This window comes from Dioscorea cayenensis, unplaced genomic scaffold (assembly GCF_009730915.1).
Source record: "Dioscorea cayenensis subsp. rotundata cultivar TDr96_F1 unplaced genomic scaffold, TDr96_F1_v2_PseudoChromosome.rev07_lg8_w22 25.fasta BLBR01002003.1, whole genome shotgun sequence".
NCBI lineage: Eukaryota > Viridiplantae > Streptophyta > Magnoliopsida > Dioscoreales > Dioscoreaceae > Dioscorea > Dioscorea cayenensis.
This window is the reverse complement of record NW_024088394.1, coordinates 13,136-31,761: the sequence shown is the minus strand read 5'-3', so window position 1 is coordinate 31,761 and position 18,626 is coordinate 13,136. Positions and strand designations below refer to the sequence as shown.

Sequence of the window (18,626 nt, the reverse complement as noted above, 5' to 3'; positions counted from 1 at the left end):
CATATTTATATAAAGTTGGACTAAATAAAAGTTTAAGACATTATGAGGTACGTAGATATTGTTTTTTTTTTCAGTTGATACATCTTAGAAATAATATTAGAGTTCTAGTAGATTTGAAGAAAATTTAGTTTTCTTTGTACAATATAAAATTTTTATTAACCTATTACATATAAAGCATGATAATAAATTTTTAATTATTTATGTTAATAGAGCATACGGACCATAAACGCCAAGCTAACGTAGTCTAAAATATAGTTGTTGCACAAATGGCATGACATTGACACCATATAGTAGCAAATTATTTTACTAACGCTTTCTCATAAGAATTTGAAACTATTTTATATTAATCAATTTTTTAAAATACTTATGAAAATAAGTAGTTAATTTAAATATTTCAAACATGCTTCTATTAAGCCGTTTTGTGTTTTAACTTTTGCGGTAGTTTTACATGAATTTTTTTTTTTTAAGAAAAAACACAACAAGGTCGTTTATTTTATAAAGTAAATATTTTGAAAAAAATATAAATTTTTGTTTGAATTTTTTTCAAAAGTATTTATGAAGCTAAATGAATGATTGAGAGATGAGAAGAGTGAGTCTTGAGAGAAAATGTTTACATAAAGCAGATGTTTATTGCAAACTCAAGCCAAGGATGATTACAAGGAAGGGTACTCCCTTCTTTTATTAACAGAAAAATTAATAGATTGTATCATAGGTATAAAATCTCAAAAATATACAGTATTTATGAAGCTAAATGAATGAAAGAGAGATGAGAAGAGTGAGTCTTGAGAGAAATGTTTACAAAAAGCAGATGTTTATTGCAAACTCAAGCCAAGGATGATTACAAGGAAGGGTACTCCTTTTATTAACAGAAAAATTAATAGATTGTACCATAAGTATAAAATCTCAAAAATATACATTACCATTAATACAATCTATTAATTTTTCTGTTAATAATATCTCATTTCCAAAGGTATCTTTTACTAAGGATTTTTGTAACACTTAGGCCTTGTTTGGATACCAGCAAATTCCATAAGAATAGTGGCCATTCCTATGGAATTTAGTACTATATAGGAATTTATAGGAATGGGTGTTTGAACAAACTTTTTACATGTTAAAATTCCTATGGAATCATATGATTCCAAAGGAATATTTCAAACAGGTGAAGCCAAAATAAAATTTTCCTTTATTTTTCGTGTGGGTGCTGGGATAAAAAACCTAGGGCTTTTTTGACTGGCCGCCACATCCTTCTCCCCACCTCCCACTCCCTCCACCTTCATCTTCTCCCCGCCTCCCACTAAATCCACCTTCCTCCGCCTCCATCTTCTCCTTGCCTTCTACTCCCTCTGCCTCCCATTTCTTCCCCGTTGCGCCCATTGGAGAAGGAGTCAAAGGACCCTACTGATTTTGGTAGCAAATCCATCTCCGGTTTACTTAGCTTGTGAGCATTTGACTGGAGTTTTTTTTACCTATTGCTATAATATGGCAAGAAAGATTAAATCTTGTGAATTTTTTCTCTCTTTCTTTGTCCATGGATTCATTCACAGGTTAAACTTCACATTTGTGCAAATAGTTAAGATGAAGATCTAGTGCTTGTGATGCTTAAAATTTGGACATCAATTGTAGTTGTATATGTTCTTTGTGAATTCTATGAAAATTCTTTGAGTGTCTATAGAATATTGTATTGTTGTTGCATGCTTCTCTGCATTCTCAGTCATTTCATTGATCTTTTTCTTTGTGAAAGAGAAAAGAAAAGGTAAGAAGTAATGTCTTGAGTGTGTACACATCATGAAAAACAAAAAGGTGAAGATATGTAAGCTGTTCCTTCTGTGCATGTCTCTTTCTTAATTTGTTCTTTTGCTTATTTTTGATGTTAGATTCGGTTCTATATATATATAATATGATGTAATGAAATATGTGATCTTATGAATTGGTATTTGTTGAACTATTGTATTTCCAAGTTTTCTACTGATATGAAATGATATATTGCATGGTTCTAGTTAGATCAAAACAACATTTTCTTCCCTAACAGTCCTGTTATTTCATCAATATATTATTTAAACCATGCATCGAATTATCTGTTAACAAACTTGTATGCTTGTTATTAGCTAACTGTATTTGTTGTGGGTTTGTTTGAGTGTGAACATACCTTGAAGATTTGTCTTCTGCCATGATTAATGATCATATAGATATATATATATATATATATATTTAAAACTAATGAAAAATAAAGTTTTGATTGGATTTGGATTTCAAAACAATGAAACAATGAAGAATGGAAAATATTAGATGAGAGATCTGAAAAAGTAGCTTGTAGTTTTCCCTAATTAAGTAATTTCAATTATTATTATTATTATTATTATTATCATTAAGATGTAAGATAAGAATTATAAATGCTTTTATATTTTATAGTTATGATTTCATAAACAAGTTGGTCATAGATATGCTTCCAAACTTTGCATTTAAAGCCTTCCCATTAATTAAGTAATTTCAAATAACATTGGTATTAAGATGCTTCAAAAATTCCTGTGTGCATCCAAACACCATTCCGTAGGAATTTTTCCTGTAGTAAATTCCATAGGAATCATTTTTGAATCCTATGGAATAAAATTCCTACAGAACATTTTACTATGCATCCAAACAAGGCCTTATTCTTTATATTCTTTTGGGATTATTTCGAATGCAATATAAATCCTACTGGCTCCAGTATCTATTATTCCACTAATAGATAATTTAAATCCATCAGCAAATACTATCCAGAAATCAATACTCAATAAATTATTATCTCTATACCCAAAAGGATGAATTTTTAATTATTTTGGTCATGAATTCTTATTTCTTCTCCTCTAAAATTTTCTTCAATTATTTGAATTCCTTTTCCCTTATCTTTAAGATTTTTAATATCTTTTAATTTATTATTTTCGAGAGTTAATTGCTCAATTTGATTCTCTAAATCTTTTATTTTTATAAGAAGTTGATTTATTACTTCATTATTAGGTTTACCTAAATTTTTTGGAGTTCTTATTATTCTATCAATATTTTCAAAGTTAAAATTAAATAATTCTTCTGCACATTTTCTACAGAGAGATAAATTGCATTAGTTACATGTTACTCTATGCCTTAATACATGATACCTAAAACGTTTATTACATCTATTTTTGTCCTTTTTTATGGTTTTTTTAGGGTGGTAAATTATAATTTTTTATAGTTTTTAGGTTTTTCTTTTTAAAAGTGGAGTACTATTTATATTTGCTTTTCTAAAAGCAAATAGTGAGTCTCTTGACCCTAGTCTTTGGTAAACCATGGGTTAGGTTACTTAAAGGCTAAGTCTCTTTTACTTGGGGTTTAAGTCTCTTGACCATAGTTAAATTGTAAATAACAGTTAGGTTTACTTAGGGTCTAAGTCTCTGGAGTCTATATTAGACTCTCTTGTGTTTGTAATTAGAGAGGAGAAAACATCCAAGGAGGAAGTTCTCAAACCATGATTTCTTAATAAGAATTATATTTTTCGCTTTATTCTTCTCCTCTTCCTCCTCCCACCCTAAATAAATAAATGTTTATGTGTGCTTCTTCATCTCTTCCACCTTCCTTCACTTAACACCCTCACCTCCGGTTATAGGTACAACCTATCCCCTAATACTCCAAGGTAAACTTCTCCTCTTTTGAAGGCTTATGACTTTCAAGGGGTAGATCTCTTACGGGGTCTCCTTTCTGGTTCAAGAACTATATCTTCATAGGTTATAAAATTCTTTATTTAGTTTTTAGAGTTGAGGATAGGCTCTTGACCGGCTAAATTGTTGTGTCCTTGTTTGATCACTAAGTTGTATCTGCTAAATTACCTAAGTGGGAAGAAGGGGAATAGTGAGATTTAAACATAATGACTGGTGTTTAGAACCATTTCTAGTTGAACTTATTCTTGACTTTAGATTACTAAACATAAGAATTAATAACATTTTCTATTATGTTCTTGTCTGGAGAAGAGTCCCGTAGTCTTTCTTGAAGTTTTTTTTTGCAAAGTTTAGTTCAGTGTTCTTAAATTCAGTTCTTATATTTTCATTTCTGTACAAAAAAAATAATCTGAAATATTAATTTTCTCTATATGATCTCTACAATAAAGTTATATGATATAATTACAAGTAGGTACTTAAATTTATATAATGCTTTCATATATATTAGAAGAAAAAGTAGAACGTAGGAAAAGTCTATTTAGCAGTATGACTTTATATTATGAATTAATAGAAATTATATATTATTCAATTAATGAATAAAATTAATAAATATCACTTACAGAGCTTACGAAGTAGTATCACTTACAAAGTAGCATTTAATATATTAAAAAAAGATTCGTAAAGTTTCAATTTTCAGTATATCATTCAAAATAGAGAAACCAGTCTTTAACCTAGAAAAGGGAGGCTTAGCCTGGTCCAATAATTTCTCTCCTTTTAGAAAGGGAAGACATTGCACCTTTCCTCGGAAAACAAGTACTTGAAAAATATCTGAAATTCTTAATAAATAAAAAAAATTAGATAAATAAATGGAAAAAATAGATTTTATTTTCAAAAAATTAACTGTGATGTGATGGAAATTTATTTAGCCAAAATAGAAACTATAATAGTTAATCTAGATTGTATAAAAAAATAATATAGAAAAGAACAAAGAAGGTAATGATGTGAATAAATTATGTAATTTTATGAAAAATTTATCATTAGGAAAAGAAAATAAAATTAAGAAATCAATATCTCCATTTGCAGTTTGGACAAAAGAGGAATTAAATAAACCACCAAAATATATGATGAAATTTCCTAGAGAATTTTTAAAAGAAAAATGAAGTATTTACTTAATTGTGTAGATTCAATAACAGTAGAAAGAATGATAATAAATTTAGATTGTAGGATGACAAATAATAATTTTAATCCATATAAATTACAAGATCAATTAAAGGAATAACAATTAACCTGGTTAGAAGAAAAACATGAATTTCTTATTCTAAAAGATAGTCGTTTCAGGAATTTAGACAAAGCTGAAGAAATTAGATTTACCCAAAATAATTTAAAACATGGAAAAAATATTTAGAATTAAAGTGGGATAAAATTCAAGCTAAATATTGTTAAAATAAATTTTAGGATATTTGATTAAAAATTAGATGAACCATCACCACCCATACAAATAATAAAAAATATAGATCATATTAGAAGGTTTTTAATATGGAATTTTTCTAAAAATAATAAAACCTATTGGAACTTTAGAAAATTTATTACCACCTCAAAAACGGATAGATATGATTAGAGAAAAAAAAATGTGCAATTAATCTTTGGAGAACAATTTTATAAACAACATGTGATTATGATATTTGGATTTATTATTAAAAATTCATCCTTTTTGGTATAGAGATAATAATTTATTGAATGTTGAATTTTTGATAGAATTTTCTGATGGATTAAAACTACTATTAGTGGAATAATAGATACTGGAGCCAATAGAAGTTATATTAATTGCATCCGAAATAGTCCCAAAAGAATATAAAAAAAAGTGTTACAAAAATTCTTAGTAAAAGATGCCTTTGAAAATGAGATATTATTAACAAAAAAAAAATAACAGATTGTATCATAGGTATAAATTCTCAAAAATATGCATTACCGTTAACATGGATAAAACCTTTTAAAGAAAATGAAACTATTAAATTTATTTAAGGAATGAATTTCGTTAAACATCAATCATGACGGTTGATAATTCAAGGTGATGTAGTAATTATTTTTAAGAAATATGATTTAATTCAAACATCCCTATTAATTAGAGAAATAGTATGTGAAGAAAATGAAGAATTTAATGAATTACAAATAAAACCTAAACCCACACTCAAATTTGACCCTAAATTTGGGGTTTGACATAGGATGACCCCAAATTTTGGGTCATACTATGACCCAAAATTTGGGGTCCCACATAAATATTAGCTTTTTAAACATTTTTTTTATTTTTATTATTTTTGCAATTAAAATTATAAAGTTAATAATTCATTAATATAATTATAAGTAGTCATTATATACCTACAATATTAATTTGTGTGTAATTAATTAATTAATTATATTATTATTAATTAAATTAATTTATGATAAATTTATGAAATTGGAATAGTTAAAATTTTATTGAAAATAACCTTAATAAAAACTAATACAATGTAAAAACTAATTATATTAAAACTAATATTCTGGCAAATCAACACCACTTCCTCCTAGATTGTGGAAATAAAAAAAAGATGTGGAAGGAATATTTTGAGAATATGCTTTTTCATGGTAAAATTTAAGGTTTGTGGTTGAAGTATAATTTACTATAGCAGTACCAAATTTGGGATTTGGGATAGAAATTTGAGGTCGTGAATCAGAGATGCCTATACAATCTTGATTTTGACCTTGGGTTTCTAATGTTGTTGTTAGCTCATATTATTGTTGTTCCTACTACTTCTATTAATTTTTGTTTTCTTATTTTTTAAATAGATTTTCATATATTACGAACTGAAAAATAATTAAAAATATAACTATTCTTTGATTTTTTTTTCCCCTTCTCTCGACAAAAACAATTATTTATATTTTTCATTTTTGTTTTTTATTTTGCATTTTTTCTACTTCCAAACAATCCAAGATTTTGCTAATGGCAAAATTTCTCACTAGCTTTCTTGTATATTAAAAAAAAAGAAACAAGTTTCTCGTGAGCCTAACATTATTTATTTTTTTCAGTCTATCTGATTTTTGGCCTTCAAAAAATTTGAATTGAAAAGAAGGAATCTTCCAAGGGAAGTCACTCCCGCCAATATTGATAATTACTAAAACTAATCATATGCTTTTTCTTTGGATGACTGCAACTCCTATGTCCAAGGGAACAAAATTGTATGATTCTCCCACTACTGCAAAGCGCAGCCTTAACTTCCTTGCATCACATGAAAGTGTAGTGGCGAATTCAGATGAGGCCACATCCATTCCGGACGAGGAATAAATTCATAGTTTCCAGTAGGTGTCTGGAGTGAATCCCTCTTAATTGTCACCCAATACAACGATTGTTTGTTTCTCTTCCTATGTTTGTGTTTCTTGCTGATTTATTTGATGTTGCTCCATGCCAAATGGATGTTGCTTTTATTTTTAGTTATTTTATTTAGATTGTATTATGATTGTGTTAGTCTGTATTCTCTCATTTCAATGAATGTGATTTATCTACTTTTTATTAAAATAACAAAGAAGAAAAATAAGTTGATCTTGAGTTATAATAACCTTTGATATTATCTTCTTTTGTTGTGAGCTTGTGTGGACGGGAGAAAATATATTTGATACTTTAAACATATTTTAGAGCATATCATTAATAGTACTATTAAAATAAATTGATATGCACATTATTATTATTAAAAGGTTTTTTACGCTTAGAACTAGTCCAATCTATGAAAATTGACACACAACACTACCCAACCTTTTCGGTTTGCATCTAACGGGACCTCAGTAAAATTTTCCAAGTTTTTATTATAAAAATAAAAAAAGAAAACAAAAATTCAGGAAAGCGCTATTTGATTGCCTCCTTCACCTGCAAATCCCTACAAAACTCATGAATTCCAAGTTTCCTAGTCAACAGTATCAGGCACATGTTCAACAATGATCCAGACATGCATTCATGGAAACTTCACTCACCAAAAGGTTGGTCATCATGTTGTACAACTTCATGGAAACTTCATCAACCAAAAAGAAACATGAAAGTAATGCATTGGAAAAGCACTTGGTTCACACCGAATAATCGATCGATTGTTCTTGGTTACAGTTAGCAGATCGATCCCGTTTCGCATTCCACTGATGGTTCTTGATTTGAAAATGTACATGTTAGAGGAAGAAAGAGTGATTGAATGCCGGGCCGCCTAGCATTTGGTTGAAGCAGGATACAAAAACCACATCTATGTGTGCGCAGACTGCGTTACTGAATTCGTATGGTTGTGCTCACCCTCGTATGTGACAATGAGCATTGATGGATCTTCCAAGCATCTTTCGACATGCTTCCTCGCAGGGCAGCCTCGCACGCTGCTACATTTATAGTATCCCCTGCATAAAATTAGAACTCGTATTCCATTAGCTTCAATTTAAACAACATCGAACTATACAAGATGTATCTCAAATGTACTCAGAAACAACAACCACAACAAATTCCCGACACATTTGTTACATACAAAGACTTTCACTCATGCTAATCACTGGAATGCGCAAGACAAGTAATGATTGATTTTTCGGTAATGAGATGAAGCAATGAATAAGAGCAACATTTGCAATTATCAACACTCAAGCACAGCTTGCATAAACAATTAGCGCGAACCGATTAGATATTATATCTAAAAGCAATGTCAACTGAATAAATCATATACCTAGGGATGCGGAGAACCCTTGATCGGCTTTTGGCCGTACTTCCTCCATGAGAAATCATCGGGTGGAATATCGGCAAGCTTGTTACTAATAGCAGGAACTTTAATTGATCTTTTTACTCTATGCTTCCTACATTTTCATCATCAAAGGCATTAACATCAATTCAATAAAACACAATAACACTGATATGAGCAAGCTTCCTACAATGCCACAAGAAAAATCCACGAGAATGAGCAACTTAAACTAACCGTTTCTTCGAACAATGACACCGCCACTCGAAGCACACTTGCCACTCCCATGTTCCCCTTTACCAAGACACCTCCTCTGAGTATTTGCATGTAAATTCACAGGTTCAGATGATTGAGGGCCACTAATTAAATGAAATGATTTGCCATCCAAACTAGCACCACTACCATCCATGCTCAATGAAGACACAAAAGGACCTGGTTGAGGAACCAGTCCCAGTACAGCTAGAGTTATCAAACTTAAGATTAATCCCACTATTGTGCCTCCTAAACATTTCAGCCTGAAACCTCATCTGCTGCTGCTGTTGTTGTTGGTGGTGGTGCTGTTGCAGAGCATTCCTAGAAGCAGAACTCAAATCCAAAAATTTGGTTTTTGATGAACATTTTTGAGTACTCTAAGAGGTTGACAAGAAGAAGAGGAAGAGGTGGAAAACAGTAACTGGTAATCAAGGAAAGTTTGGTTTTGGTTTTTGATCAAATGGAAAAAAACTCTTCAGTTTTTAAACCTCTTAACTCTTGCATGACCCACACCATGACTGAGCAAAGAAATGACTTTCTTGAACTTAGACACAGCTTCATCAGTTTCAGCCATTAGAGTCCTGTAAGGAAGCTCATTGGACTGTGAGATCAGGTTGAGAACTCCATGGCAGCTCTCCACTGCAACTCTGTTTGCTTCTTCCACTTCTTCCATTTTCAACATCAAAAGTAGCACACACAATACCAATCTAAAATTCTCAAATACACAGAAAATCAGAGAAAGAACAACACAACATGAAATCAAGAGCCCAAAAATGAGAACATGATCGAACAAGATGAGAACAAAAGGACTGACCAAAGATTTGCTTCTCCACCTTCTCCTCCCATAGTTTCTTTTGTAAGTGGCGGATGTTTGGAGCACCAAACAGAGAAGAAAGGTCTCATTCTCCATTTCTTTATAAATTTCAGAGAAAATTACTTGTTAGCCCCCTGGACTTTAGTGTCATTTCTTTATTAGTCCCTATATTTATTTGCATGTGTCCTTTAATTACAAAATAAATCAAAAACAAAGGATTTTTAATAAATACATCCAACTCTGGAAATTTTTTTAAAGTTTAATTTTTTTTTTAAAAAAAGATGTGGGACATACACATTACTAAAATTAAGATTTATAAACTAACTTAGAAAATATCTATATTTAATAAAATATACAGGTTTTGAGAAAACAACAAAATGAGTTCCAAAAAGGACTGAATAAAACAAAGAAGACTTGTGGGGGTTGTTTTGGCAAATATATATTCCTAGTCTGACAAGAGGAGCAGCTTCGTCAGAGAGAGGAGGATAGTGAAGTTACACGCGCTTCACTGCATTGCGCGCCAATAACGCTCATGGACCGTACGATGGTGGTGGGACGATGATGATCCGACGGTAAGAGGAGATGGACGGTGGCGATTGTCTCGGTCGTTGGTGGATGGTGAGATCGGGCGGTGTGGGGTCCCCCGGAATCGCGCCTGATGCTTTCAAAGAAGTGGGGCCCATTGAGAAGAGCATCCCGAAGGGGTGAGACGCGTCGGGTTAGCCGTTGATGAGTGGGTGGCCAATTGTTGGATGACAAGTGTGATTGTTTCTAATGTTGGTATGGCACGTTTCGCCTAGCTTGTTGACTAAAACAGCCGTTGTGGGGGCCCTGCATGGTGGGGCCCATTTATTGGAGGTACATGGTTGACTACAACCAGGGGACCACCTTGGGGTGGGGGGTCTGTTTTGGCCTTTGTTTCTACAGTAGTGAACCGTGGTGGAATGACCCACCCTAAGAAATGTTCACATGCTCTAACAAAATTCATGTTTCCTTGTATGCCTTGGAAAAAGCTTTATGTTTTTTTAGGCGGTGTCTATTGGTATTTAGGTTTATGTCATAATATGATAATAGTTTGAATTAAAGTAAAAATATATTTTTAAGAGTATGAATAAAATTATATATGAATAGTCTCAATGTCACATGTACACGGGTCTCATTTTCACTTGCTTTACTGAAGCTTGTGCACATTCTATTTTTCTTAACGACCTAGTTGTTCATCTTGGGGAATATTACTAAGTGAAAACATGACATGAATTGAGCTGTTTACACCACTTTAGATGGACTTATATCAGCTTATAAAAAATTACATATCTGAATAAGATTATGAAGCCATAAAAAAACCTTAAGGAAATTTAAAAATATATATATAAAATTATAACTTTAGTTCTCTCTTTCATGGTGGTGTAATTTATGTATTAAAGTGTTCATGTTAACCTAGCTCACTTAGAAGAACACCTTTACATTTTAAATCTAGAGATGTTCATAAATCAATTGTTAGTTTATAATATAACAGTTGTTATTGATTTGGTTCCCCCTCTCCCTGGACAAACCCCTTCTATGGCGCAAGCCTAACCCCTCTCTTCCCTTGCTTATAAGTCTCTCTCATCCTACAACTTTTCCTCTATGTCGCAAGAAGGCTCACTCTCATGCAATACTAGAAAGTCCATTGATTTTGAAACATAACTCTATTTACAAATAAATACTACAAAGTATATCTTCCGATTCTAAGAAAAAAATTGGGAGAAACACGCAAAAATTAAATCTTTATAATAAATTTCAACCTCTTCATCAAATTAAATACCAAACAACAAAATTTTCTTCTTATTCTAATTGTCTGAAGTCATTTTTTTCCCAATAAAAACAAATCCTAAAATTAAATAACTTGACCACTAGATTCTAATACCAGAAAGATAAAACAGAATTACCAGAGATGAAAGCAGCCTTTGCAATGAGTCAATCTTGGAGATCTTGTCCGAAACCATATTGTTATTGGAGTTTGAGGGTAGTTTGGCAACGACGGGGTATGAGAGCAAGGATAAAGGGTAATGTGTGGAGAAGAGGGAGAATGGATTGGTAGCAAGGAGTGAGAGCGGGGTAGGGGGAAAAGGATTTGGTGGCAAGGGTGAGCGCACTGGAAGGGGAAAGGGTCTAAGAGGAAGTCTAAGAGGAAGAAATGAAATTAAATATATTTAAATCTATTTATATGTATATATATATTTAATTTTTTTATAAAAAAAATTAAAAAACAAGGCTTAACAGCCGCAGCCTAGCGATTTGGCGCTGGACCGACCTACAGCAGTAAGACCACATGACATTGTTTTTGTGTTTCTTCATTCTTCATTATAAAGATATATATATAGAAAGTATCGTTTTTGGTTTTTTATTATTCTATAGGTTCAAATCCTATCTTATATCTTTGTTTTTAATATATCCATATGTATACCAAATTTAAAAAAAACTATAAATTATCTTTTTTTTTTTCCATATTTTCTATTTTTATAAAAATATTTTTTTATTTAAAATACGAAATTGGACAATGCCTTTTGTTTTGTTTTGTTTATTTATTTATTTATTAATGGCAAATGCCACAAGCACATATATAGTCATAAACATACGCACAATTTTGAATTAATTATTTAGCCATGTGCCTTTACACAGTGGTATGGGGATTGGGTTGCAAGCTCTCTTGCACATTAGGATTCTCTGGCATCACTGCCTCCAGTGTATTTTGAACTTGAGTAATGAAAGTTCCGCAAAGCAAATCTGACACAATAGAGCCAATGCCATTGGACCAAAGACCCTTTGGTTAGGTTCTATTTTGTTATGCAACATTGTTAGAAGTAAAAAACATGGGAAGCAAAAAAATAAAAATGTATAAATGTACTAATAAAAAAAGGCAAACTTGACCGCTTCTAACCCTTCATTTTTTATCTTCAAACCTAACTAAAGTTTCCTTTTCGCCTTATTCAATGCAATATGGCCTACTTTTGCTTCATTTCTTTTCTATTAAACGTTTCAATTTTCGTTTCCAAGAATTATCTTGGCTAGTGTGATCACCAAAGCTTATTACTTTAAGTTGCTTTGGTTTGATTTTTTTCACCTCTTCTACTATTTTCAATATGGATTCTTTGGATTCATTGATGATATTCAACTTTTTGAATTAGATCGTATATTATTCTTCTAGTGATAGTCCAACTTTTACAAGTGCTTCCGACGTTGTTTTAACATTACCAAATTGTCTCGTGAGTTTATTTCATATGCATAGAAAGCTAGCTATATATAAGTTATTACAAATATGATTGTTACACAATTGATAAGAATGAAGAAAAGGTTGTTATGATCTCCTCTAATCTAACAACAACTAGTGATAAGAATATCAGATATATCTGTCACTTAGTTGGAGTTCCCATATCTATCAAGTACGAATTACATAGGAATTTGTTACTCATGGATGTCCTTGTCAACCAACCATATTTCCTTTGATATTTGTGTGAGATCACTCCATGATTTATGGGACTTCTTATTACTCCATGAACTCACACATTTGATATCAAGCTAATACTGTTGTGTGTTAATATAAAGAAGTTATGGAATAAAGCTAATGAACTTTACATAGTTTTAGAATTAGCTTTGCATGCACTTGAAGCATCGAAAATTTAATTTGACATTGTTTTGATTTGTTGAACTCGGTTGGTGATTTTAAGGAAATTCTGTGGGAGGCAAAGGAGGACTTGAGAAGCAGAGGACTTTGCCTTGTTCCTAGAAGGAGAGACGCTGGAGCGGAGGGAGACGACGTAAAGGACCTCCATGTCATCAGGAAAGCCATCACGGAGCTGGAGAAGGAGAGACTTGTCGTCCTAGGAGAGGGACCAGCCATGGCCGTTGGGATGCTGGCGGGTACGAACAGGAAGATGATTAACGATGATGATAATGCGATCCTGGGTGAGGGGCAAGGAAGCATTGGAAGAAAGCTGTTAGCGTGGTCCTCATCGTTGAGCTCAGAGACAGGGTTAGAACCGTCATGACGCAGGAGAGGCAACATGGGCAAGCAGCCCCAACGGCGGAGATGATGGAGAAGTTCCCAATGGCGAGATCGACATTTGTGTAGGATTTGGACATCATGTTGGCTAGGGGTTCAGAGGGAGAAGAAGGACATCAATGGGGAAGGGTTGGGAAGGAGAAGAGAGATGATGATGAATCTTGGAGGGTGCTTGGCTTTGTTTTTGGGCTTTTTATTGTTGGGGATTTGGAGACGGTGCATGATGGAAAATAAAGAAAATGTTTATCATTTTCCATGCTAAACATGGAAAAATGGTAAACATGGTACCATTTTTCTAGTTTATTTAAGCAAAAAGCGATACACATGTTACCATTTTGCTTAATTGTGTATTTTTTTTTTCTAAATTTGGCTATTTAAGTAATTAAAAAATATATTATATTCTAAAAAAAAGCCCTTGGAAGAAGCTTTTTTGTTAAAAAAAAATGGTAAGATCGATAACATTTGCTTTTATAACTTTATGTTATTAAAATTCTCATCCCCAAATTGCACATAGCAAACTCGATTAGAATCTTGAATAAGAGAATTGAGACAAGAACTAACATCCTCTATTTGTAATGTAAAATGATGATTAGAGGACATCTTCACTTTTCCAATTAGGTTTTGTTGGCAATCTCTAATAGTGCAAATTTTTTATAAGCCTAGGAACATAACAAACATCATCAATACACTATTTGAACCAATCTTTTGATGTAATATTGAGGTTCTCTTTAATTATAACTATATTCTTTATATTATTTTTGAACTTCATCTCAGAACGAAAAGTATCATCCAGTGTTGAGAAAAACTCCTTGATAAGTGCTTGTGTATAAGTAATACGAAGTATTTTTTTCTTACATTGAACCTTAATTTTATCAGATTTATCTCTTAATCATGTATATTTGTATTCTTTTGTGCATGTAGGGTTGTGGAGACAAAGTTGGATGAAAAAAAAGCAAAAGTAGATCATGGACGTGACTGTGATGAAGTTCTTGTATCGAACAAAGGTGAAAACACAAGTTGTTCTCAAAGATATGTGGGTGTGTGCCAACCTCCATTGTGCTCAAGAGAATACACAAAGTGGAGGGGCACAAAGGCAGTCACACTTATTTGTTCCGACTCGTGCATCATTAGCAAGAGCTTCGTCAATGTGGTATCATTGAAGACGCGACGCGATCTCATCGCATGGATGTGTGCTAACACGTCCGTATATGCGTGTAAACCGCAAGTGCACGGGTGTCAAAATAATAATCCCAGATAAGTGGGTATCGTATCCGCAGAGAGTAGGGAATAAAGACACTCGAGTTGTTTCTTAACTAATGTGGAAGATGAATAGTGATAAGTGTGACAAAATATGAAATAACAAAAATAAAAACAACAAGATAGAAGGCACAAATAAAGGAGAAGGTAAGGCAATCGATAAAGATGTGGTACCCGGATATTGATCCGCCTAGGACAATCGTTTCAAGTGCAAGAACTCTCTATTATACTTCCTAATTGATGCAACAATAAGTCATGAAAATCCTTAATTGCATGATCCCAAATCTAAGGTCAACCATGCCTAACTCTCTACATGTCCCAGAGGAAAGATTGAATAACCTCTCAACCTCGCACTCGCATAGAATTGCAATGAGCTCTAGGGATTCCAAGTGATAAACCATATTCCTATGTATAGACCTAACCCTTTGGTTCAAGTGAAAGATCCCTAGCCACAATTAAGCCCTAGGTGCTAAAATCACCTCAACTCTTCACTCCGTTGCACTCGCAACTAAGCCACAGCGGAAGGTCATCCCTTAGCACATTCACTCTACTATAGCCGCAAAGAAATCTTGGAACGTGGAGGTAGGATAGATCACACCGGAGGGGAAAGAGGACTCACCGCTACCTCTTGACTCACCCTCTCAACCCTCTCCAATCTAGCTTTGTCTAACTCTCATGGTGTGTCACTCACTTACAAGAGTTACCAAGAAGAACTCTCAACCCTAGTGTCAATCTAGATGAGTATTCATACAATCAAGTCTCCAAGATTGGAACTCACAATAAACATCAATTAATTGAAAGCATAATAAAGAGGTTCAATGAAACGAATACATCCTAAGGTTCACAAATACCCAAGTACCCACTAGGGGTTTAGCTCTTCATGGAGATAGATACAATCAATGAAATTGAATGTAAAAACAAAGCATCCATAGAACCCTCTCGTTAGTCATGGTGATGGTCTTGTGGAGAGTTCTCTACTCGTCGCAAGAGTCCCTTTGTCTAGCCTAGGATACACCTCGCCGGATAGGTGCCGACGAAAGCTCTCCCACTAACCTTCTTCCAAACGGTGCACAATGTTGGAGCCGTAGAACCTCTCTAAAGCTCTAGCCAATACCTCTCAAAACCCTAGCCGTCGCCCTCTCTCAAGTTGGGGAAATGATGGAGAAAAGAATGTTGAAATTGGGGCTGAAATCGGCTTTTAAAGGGCTGGAATCGGGAATCCACACGCCCATGTGGGCGCCCCTGTGAATTTTTCACACGCCCGTGTGGAATTTCCACACGCCCGTGTGGATTCTCTATTTTCCTGTTTTCTCGGCTGGCTGTAAACAATGCTGCTACAATATCTTTGTTACAGTGTTTTCTATAGTACCCTGCTACAGTACAGACCTGAAATACTCCCGAATCCATACTTTCATTGAGGTAACGCAAACAGGCACACGTTTACATCGTGGATCACCTTGCTTCTTCAATAACGGACATATTCGTGGAGATCTTGTTCTATATGCACAAGTCGGAATGCTTGAAAGTGACTGCCCTTGTGCCCCTCCAAATAGTTGTGCTAACTCAAGTACGAGGAGGTTAGCACACATTCCTGCATCTGGAACCCGACCTATGTCTTCATGTTTGAACTTTAGCAAGATTTCCTCCAAAATTAGTGCATTGCGATCCACATTGGCTTTTTTCTCTCTTAATCAGCGTCACAACCCTACCTGCATAAAAGTAACATAAATACAACCATATTAGCATTAAAACCCGAGAAAAGTAATGCTCAACAGAAGGAAAGAATGCTTTTCATTCTTATCGCACAAGCACTTAAGCTTTTGCTTGTCCTCAAGCAAAGATTAAAACATTATCTGTATAGATAAAGGAAACATTGGAAGTGCTTGGCCTTAGGTTCACCAAAGCATACAAAGAGTGCATTCTACAAGTACAGGAAATTTCAACACTAAATACGAAAAATCAATGCTCTAGCTAAAAACTTGAATAAAAAAAGGACGACAAACCCGAAATCGTGTAAGTGTGTGAACTCACTCAAGTCAACCCAAAGTATACTCCTCAAAGTTCTACGTACAAGGGACTTATTTATCTACAAAAGGTAACAAAAATTCAAAAAGGGTAGTAGCTTCACACATCCTCTAAGGTAGCCCTTTCCAAAGCGGCCGATAAGGCGGCTTTCACACTTTCGAGGTGGTAGCTCTTTCTACCAGGGTGGTAGCTTTCACACATCCCATGAGATAGCCCTTTCTCTCATTAGGGCATAACTAGTATCTGACTTATGAGAGTAGCTTCATACATCATAGTTGGTAGCTCTTTCCACCCAACAAGCACAACTAAACAACAAAACTATTTTTGTTCTTTTCTTTTTCATTTTTTTCCAATTTTTTCGAATTAACACAAGAAACAACTATAACTAGTCCCTTTTACATCAAACATGAGTTTCCAAAAGAGTTCAAAGAGTGAGTAGTACAACAAGTGTCAATCGGGCAAAAAAATTCCTAGAAATTCAATAAAAAAACTAGAGCATGAAAAATATTCAATGTTAAAAAAATTCTCCTAAACTAAAAGAATACAATCAATGCAACTAAGGTGAACCGCAATTGGCTATGTGAGCATGTATATCAATCAAAAACTACTATAAAAGAGATGCGTGCACTATGAAACTCCCCCACACTTAAGTTGTACATTGTCCCCAATGTACACATGCAAAGCTCATTCATAATGTAAATCAATTAAATTCAGATGTGGGAGAAACAATCAAAACAATATTTCCTCTGACTCCTAGTGTTGCATTTGATGGAGCTAAGTCCTTAGAAGTGTTGTTCCAACGGGTTGTGAAGCTCACACGGCCAAGTGCCGAAATACCTTGGTCGTGCCCATGACAAAGTCTCAATTCCCATGATGACAAGACCATTTGCACGCATACACGAGGGGGTTCAGTAAAGCTCAATAAAAATAAAACAACTCGAGTATATAAAAGATGAAGCAATAAATACAACTCGAGACAGCGAAATAAAAGATAAACTCAGAAGTGGAGTCCTTTTTGAGTGTACAAGTCCAAAATAAAATGTGGAAGTAAAAGACGAGGAAAATAAAATTAAGTGTCGATGTCGTCCTCTGGCTCTGCAGCTGCTGCTGCTGCTGGTGATGAAGTACATGGTGGGTCAAATGGTGCTAGAATAGGTGATGGAGGTGCCAGAGAAGCCGAGGGGGACTGAGGAGTCCTCGGCCACAAGACAAATAATGAGCCGACGTCTCACTCTAAGATCTACTGTAATGTATCGAAACGTGCCATAAACTCAGATCATCATGCGGCTCGCGAGCCCCTAATATCGGCAATCTCTGCTCGGGCCTCTGCTACCTCTGTCTGTATCACCCCCACAGCGCTCTTGAGCCTCTCAAAATGATCATGGGCTCAAGATGGTGAAAACATGCGCACTGGGGGTGGGTCCTCTGTCATCTAAGGCGCCTCAGTCTCCATAGGTGCTGACTGAGGCTCGGGGGTAGGCTGGGAAGCCTCGGCATCATCACCCTCCTCCTCGGCTATCTCTGGGGCCGGTAGAACCAGAGCATAAACCCCCGTGCGAACCCTGCGAACCATGCCATCAATCTCATTGTCTCCAGGCTCAGAGGCCCAAGAGACCCATGCCCAGAACTAGTCTCGTAATGTAAGGGCCCGAGAAGATCGCTCCCAATCTAGCATAGTGGCCCTGATGTCGAATGTACTCAGTAACGATGTGCCCTAAATGGATCGGTATGCGCTGCATCATCGAATATAAGTACAGAAGCTCCTGCCGGCTCAAAACGCCAGTGCTATCACCACGGCCATTTACCGACCTGCTCATGATGGCATGTAGATATTGGTACACAGG

The 18,626-nt window shown here is 34.3% G+C and overlaps 1 pseudogene; it reads right to left on the bottom strand.

Annotated features, from left to right (window-relative positions):
* Positions 1–7,543: 7,543 nt before the first annotated feature.
* Positions 7,544–9,499, bottom strand: LOC120257300 (annotated as a pseudogene).
* Between the last annotated feature and the right edge of the window lie 9,127 nt (positions 9,500–18,626).